We start from the raw sequence: 7,894 nt of genomic DNA, 5'->3' as shown, positions 1-7,894 counted from the left end.
TAATTCTTTACAATTATCTAGTGCAAATCCAATTTTTTGCAACTGAAACCTCAATAAGAGCTAAAACGACATGCAACAAATTATTTAAGAAATTCAGTCATTTTTATGATAAACTCATATACCTATATTTATTTTCTAGTGTTATAAATTGTTTTCAAAATATAATTTTTCTTATATACTCTTACAATAATTTAACATGAAGTATTACAGTTTTAAAATAATATTAAATATCTTATTGATACTATGTGCACAAAGAAGAATTTTTTTCATTTATTTTTTATTTCGGTGTTATTTCTTAGATATTTATAAGTTTACTTATTTGAACATAACACAAAATTTAATTTCATGAAAATAAGAATATTATTAAAAAAGTTAAACCTAGGTCTTTTCAATAATAACAAAATTGAATTTGTTATAAAAAATGAAAATAAAAAAATTTTTTATAATGATTTATTCGCACATGAATAACACATAATTCGCACGTAATTTTTGATATAGTCCAGTTTGATTGTGCTACAATGTATGTGCTAATTTTACATACCTAATAAATTCATTAAAATAATATAAATAAAAAAATTATCTCATGTTTGGGTTCAATATTCTAACAATAATTATTATCTTCCATTTGGAACAATTTTTAAATGCATTAAATCATTTTTATTCGAAAAATTAAAAACATAGAGTCGAATAGTCGAATAGTCGAATTATTCGTTACTATTCGACTATTCGTCATTATTCGAATTATTCGAATTTTCGAATATTCGTATAATGGCGAATAGTCGAATTATTCGTAGCTATTCGACTATTCGAAAATTCGAATAATTCGATTCGACTTTCCAATCGAATAATTCGATTCGTATTCGATACGAATTATTCGAATTTTCGAATATTCGCACACCCCTAATTTTTTCTATCCGAAAAAAATGGTTGAAATCTCCATAAGGGCCAATGTTAAATATTATTTTCAATAATTAATTACAAAAAATTTAACCGATCAACATAAGAAAATAATTATACCGTTGTATTCAGAATGAAAAGATCTACTTGTGTACAAAATTTCAGAACATTCTCATTATATTTTTTAAAAAAAGAGTAATTTGTGCATAACCTCCTTAAATGGATTTTTCAATTTCAAGTATTGTGGCAAAAAAATGCATCCATGGTTTGTTTTTAGTTTTCTTAATAATTCGTCTTAAAAATTTATCAACAATCTTCTTTTGTTAATAATAAATTAATAAAAAATTGCGCAAACTTCTATCATATTATTGGTTATAGTATTATTTCTAAGGTTTAATTTGGTGCTAGTACGAACTTTCTATCTACTTTACTTTAAGAAATATGATCATTTTTTCATTTAGTCGTATAAAAAACAATACTAGTAGGCTATTACGCCTTCGTGAAATGAAATATGGTGATCCGGACTAACAGTGGCTTGTCAAAATTATAATTTGGTATCGTCCAGTCAGGATAGCATCTAGAGATGCACACGAGACGAGACGAGATTTGATCGAGTCTCGTCTCGGTCTCGAAAAATGACCAAAACAACAGTCTCGTCTCGGTATCGTCTCGCCTGAAAAAAATCAGAGTCTCGTCTCGGTCTCGTCTCGAGTAAAAAAAATCAGAGTCTCGTCTAGTCTCGGCTGTATAAATATAAAGTGAACAAAAGTAAACTTTTTTTTTTTATTATCAATACAACATTTTTAAATATATACATTCTTGTAATAGGTATATGCATATAGAATATTTTCTTTTATTTTTTACTTTTTTATAACGTATGAGTACTTTATTAGTTTTTTTTTCAATTATTAATTAACAACGAATATTGCATTTATTTTAACTCAAAAAGTATGTGTCGATTGTACTGAACAACAAACAAAAAAATATATAAAATGAATATAAATTAATAAAAAGACCTGGTAACGTTTGTTGGGGCGTGTGGCCCGCGTTACCCGTTGAAAATTAAAAATTTTCAATACTCCGGCTAGGGCCATGATTATTTCAAATTATTGCTGAAATATAATTTAATGGTTTATCAACAATAACATTACTCGAATCAAGGCTTTTGTTGGAGCCTTATAAACATTTTATTTCAACTCTATGATGACATTTTTTGGTCCGTTTTTTTGATTTTTTTTTCGGCGAGCCATAACTTTTGTTATAATCAAGATACGAAGTTCGTATTAGGCTCAAATTATGCGCCTTAAAAAAATCTAGTGACGGCATTAAGGGTTTTTTTCTCTCTCAATAACAGTTTTCGAGCAAAAAAATTAAATATCCGAATTTTTTGTCAAATTTTGAAGTTTTTTTTTTTTTTCTCAAAAACTATTATACATAAGGGAAAAACCCATTATGCGGGCGATAGAGTTTTTTGAGACGCATAATCTAAGCCTTATACGAAGTCTCTCTTTTGATTTCGCGTTGAGTTATTCATTGCGCCGTTTTTCAGTTTTTTTTCAGCGAGGCATAACTTTTGTTATAATCAAAATAGGGAGTTCGTATTAGGCTCAAATTATGCGCCTTAAAAAAATCTAGTGACGGCATTAGGGGTTTTTTTTTTCTCTCATCAACGAAATTAAATATCGGAATTTTTTTTTTCAATTTTATAGTTTTTTTTTTTTTTTCTCAAAAAACTATTATAAATGGAAAGGGATTTTGCAAAGCGGGCGATAGAGTTTTCTGAGACACATAAATTGAGCCTAATACGAAGTCTCTCGGTTACTTAGTTCGTAAGTTATGAGCGTTTTTTTTTTTTTTGCCGATGAATTCAAGACTGCGGCTGAGCCTATGGCTCCTAGCCTCCGTAATGAATAAATTAAGTTTAAATTAAAAAAAAATGCTTATTTATACTTTGATTAAACATATATAATGAAGATGTTCTTTATTTATTTCGTACGTCTAAATCAGAATATAATTTACCATTATTTTTTTAAATTAAGCTGGATTTCAATTTAATTTTTATTCATTCTATATATTTTTTTGTTTGTTTATGGTTATTATAAAGATGTATAAGAACTTGAAACTAAAAAAGGCACAACAAAAAAAAAAAAAAAAAATTAAGAAAATTAAATTTGATATTATTGACGACACGACGAGACTCTCGCGAGAAGTCTCGGACTAATGCTAGTATCGTCTCGGTCTCGTCTCGCCTGAAAAATTGTCAGTCTCGTCTCGGTCTCGTCTCAAGTTCGCGAGACGAGACGAGAAAGTGCCGAGACTGGTCTCGTCTCGTGTGCATCTCTAATTAGCATCGATCTATCTCTACTTTATCCTCAATAGGGATAGACTGATCCATTCTGGATCGCAACTTGATCAAGGTCTTGATCCAGAATAGATCAGGCTATCTCTATTAAGGATATGGTGAAGCTAGCCAGATCAAAAATAGAAGAAGAAAAAAGTTATTTCTATAAATTTTACAAATTGCCTGGTCAGGCATCAGGCTATCTCTACTCCATCCTCGATAGGGATAGCCTAATCCATTCTGGATCAAGACTTGATCAAGAAAAAAATATTTGAAAAATAGATAAAAAATTTAATACCCTTTTCTAAAAAGAAAAGACATTTATTGGAGGTAGAAATCCGCCAGAAAATCCGCCATAACAGAATATCCCTATTTCGGTACTTACAGGCTTCACCAAATATCCTCCGAATAAGCAAGGTCAACCCGTAGCCACGCATGATTTCACCTCAAATTACCTTGCTCACCGAACCACTTTTACTTACAGGTTACAGGTTACCCCGACAGTGGGCGAGAGAGAGAAAGAATATATAAAATGTCTTTGAAACTTGCCCATTAAAATTTGCTAAGATTTTCCCATTACTTGCTGGTAAGTAACAGGTTTATTTTAGTTTTTTAAAAATAATTGAGTTGAACTCAAGAGAAAATAAATATTAAACCATTCAAGACAACACAAATGAACAAGACCCAAAACAATTTTTAAAATCCTCTATTTTGTTATTCCCAACCAGGTAACAGGATTAGAGGTAAATGTGCGTAGTTTTTTTTTAAGATGTTAAACGTAAATATCAAAAAGGTTTGTAAGACATTGTCAATCTGGATGGTCAACCCTGTAGATGGTAAATATCGGCTGGTACCGAGTTCGTTCCCAAGCCGGATTAAGGCCAAAAAAAAATCCGAGTTCGTTCCCGGGGGCGGTACTATTGCAGCCGAGTTCGTTCCCATCGCGATTTCCCCTATTTTAGTTTTAGATACCCCCTCCCTTAACATTTCCCTCCACATTTTTTCCAGGCTTAGGATTGGCGGCAAATTGCAGGCATGTTTAAAAATGTGTTTTATATACATATAATGTATATTGTATATATATATATAATATATTTTTTCAAATATAAGTCAAAGTAAAATATAAATGTCAATATAAAATAATTTATTTTGAGTGCTTAAAAATAAATAATAATAGATGAAATAAAATAAAAAATAATAATCTAATATTATAAATATTATATATTTTGATATGATATACATAAATATAATATTTTTCATTATTTAATATGTACATTTATATTCTTTAAAATATGTAGTAGAGTAAAATAGAGTAAATATAAAGGTCAATATATAATATAGTATAAGAAATTCAATAATAAATGATAAAATAACAAAAATAAATAATAATATAATAAAATAAATACGATATTTTGATACAAAATACATCTATGCATATTGTATGTTATAAATATAATATTTTTTTTTATCAATTATTCATTATTTTTATTTATTTTCTTCAAATATAAGTCATAATTAGTAACTTTTTGCTTATAAAATAAATAACCGTATAGAAAATAAATTCGATATATATGTCAATATATAAAAGTCAAACTTTATATTAAATAGTAATCTCAATTAAAATTAATTAATTAATTAATAAACTAATTATTAAATTGGTATTTTAATTAATAAGTCAATTAATGAAGTATAAATATTTGATATTAATCAATAATATCTTAATAATACTAAAAAGTCGTGCTACACCGGGTAGACTCGGTTAGATTCGGGCATGCTTGATCGATGGTTGGTGGAATTACGAATCGTGCTGCACCGGCTAGACTCGGTTGAATTTGGTCTCCGGAAAAAAGCGAACTGGCAAAGTGGAGGGGACACGGTAGGGGAAACGATTGGAACGAACTCGGATTTTTTTTTGGGAACGAACTCGGATGAACGTGCCCCGCCCCCCAAAATTAATCCGGGCATTTCGGGGAAGCGGGAACGAACTCGGCAATTGCCGAATTTACTTACGTTCTTGGGGCTTATTGTGGATGTCTATTCAACCATTCGTAGTTCCCTTTGCATTTTATTTAGTTTTGGCTACTTTTGCATAGTTTCCCCAAAATAAGGGACTTAGTTTTTTTTCGTGAAATTTTTGTTTTTTCAAGTTTTTTCTTTGGAATTTTTTTTTTTAAAGTTTTTTTTCTAATTTTTCTTCAAGTTTGATTCTTATCTTATATATAAAAATCTCGCGTTTTGTCGTGGTGTTTGTCCATAAACTCCTCCGAAACCGCTCAACCGATTTCCTTCAAATTTTGCATGGATGTTTCTTAGGTCTGAGAATAGAAAGTTATCTATTTTTCGACCCCCTAAATTATAAGGGTGGTACACCCCAAAGTTCACCCCTATACTACACTATTACCATACTACACCTGACGGTCGGTAACATCGAATCCGGTTTTTCTCACAAGTTCATATGACTCAAACAGAAATTATTATTATTATTATTATTATTATTATTATTATTTTATATTATTATTATTATAAAAAATCGAGTAGTTGTCAGAAGTTATAAGAAACTGAATGGTCGGGAAAATTTTTAGAAGGGTGAGGAAAATCAAAAAGGGTTAAAAATGGGTGTTTCTTTGTGAATATTGCGAAAACTAAGAAGTTTTGGAGAGAATAGTTTCAATAATAGTTATAGGGCAAAACATGGGCTTCGATTGAGTTGTCGGGGGTTTTTTGCGTATGTCAAAGGGAAAACCGCGATTGAAAATATCGATAAAACTATCTCGGGTCGATTGGGGAAGGGGACGCGTATTCTCTTACTCCTCTTATTTGTAGCGCATCCGCGGCCAAAATTTTGAAAAATTTACATAAAATAATAATATAAAATAAAAGTAAATATTGCAATTGGGCTTTAATTATTTTATGAAAAATTTCGTTTATAACTATATCGTAAATTTAAAATATTTTTCTAGAACATTCAGAGAAAATAAAAATGTTCCCCGTAAAAAAAAATAAAAATTTTTTTTTTCCAGATAAATTATTTAATCGATAGCAGTTTTTAGTCTTAAAATATCAAAATATTCTATATTTTAGATAAAACCGAAGGAAATTATTAAACGAAAAATTTAAAGAAAGCATTTTTGCAATAAGAGCTACTATTTCTCACCACCAACGCGTCACCGAAAAAATAAAAAATTTTTTTGTTCAGTATAATTTTTTTTTGGTTTTTTTTTAAATAAAATATTTAAACAAAAACTTTTTATATAGCATGCTATCGAGATTCGGATTCTTTATAATAAATTTTGTTTATAACAATATCGACCATTAATTTAGCTTTTTACTTGATTGAATGTAAAGTATATATATTTTGAATACAATATATACATATATACGTTTGCCGGGTCAGCTAGTATTTTTTTATAATTAATTTTAAATATTTCCCTTATTCACAATTTACCAAAGAATTTGAATAGTAAAATAAGCTAGATATTGATTGTTTGGCTACAATTACAGCTCTAAGTAAAAAATCTAGCTTAGTAGAAAATTAAGCCGGTAAAATTATGTAGATGTTGGGTGTCACTTAGCTAGATTTTTTACTTAGCTTTAATTATAGCCTAACACACAATATCTACATAATTTTACCAGCTCAATTTTTCGCTCAGCTACATTTTTTCCTTAGCTAGATTTTTTACTTAGTCTTAATTATAGCCAGACAATCAAACTCTACATTATTTTAGATAGTCATAAGCCTGGAGAATATGTGACGGAAAATGTTGAGAGAGGGGGTACTCAAAACGAAAATAGGGAAATTCATGATAGGAACGAACTCGGCTGCAATAGTACCACCCTCAGGAACGAAATCGGATTTTTTTTTGGCCTCAATCCGGCTTAGGAACAAACTCGGTAGCAGACATTTTAGCATATTATAAATCAAGTAGTTTTTACATACCTATAAATTTTATCATTAAATAAAACAGTTTAATAATTATTTCTAAAATCAATTTACTTTGATTTGTGTCATTAATTAACTAACAATTACGCCATTATTATCATCTCAAGTGGATTATTATCAAGATATTTAGGCAATTGCCGAGTTCGTTCCCGCTTCCCCGAAATGCCCGGATTAATTTTGGGGGGCGGGGCACGTTCATCCGAGTTCGTTCCCAAAAAAAAATCCGAGTTCGTTCCAATCGTTTCCCCTACCGTGTCCCCTCCACTTTGCCAGTTCGCTTTTTTCCGGAGACCGAATTCAACCGAGTCTAGCCGGTGCAGCACGATTCGTAATTCCACCAACCATCGATCAAGCATGCCCGAATCTAACCGAGTCTACCCGGTGTAGCACGACTTTTTAGTATTATTAAGATATTATTGATTAATATCAAATATTTATACTTCATTAATTGACTTATTAATTAAAATACCAATTTAATAATTAGTTTATTAATTAATTAATTAATTTTAATTGAGATTACTATTTAATATAAAGTTTGACTTTTATATATTGACATATATATCGAATTTATTTTCTATACGGTTATTTATTTTATAAGCAAAAAGTTACTAATTATGACTTATATTTGAAGAAAATAAATAAAAATAATGAATAATTGATAAAAAAAAATATTATATTTATAACATACAATATGCATAGATGTATTTTGTATCAAA

The sequence above is a fragment of the Aphidius gifuensis genome, linkage group LG3, assembly GCF_014905175.1.
Source record: "Aphidius gifuensis isolate YNYX2018 linkage group LG3, ASM1490517v1, whole genome shotgun sequence".
Lineage (NCBI taxonomy): Eukaryota > Metazoa > Arthropoda > Insecta > Hymenoptera > Braconidae > Aphidius > Aphidius gifuensis.
Note: the sequence above shows the minus strand (reverse complement) of the source record.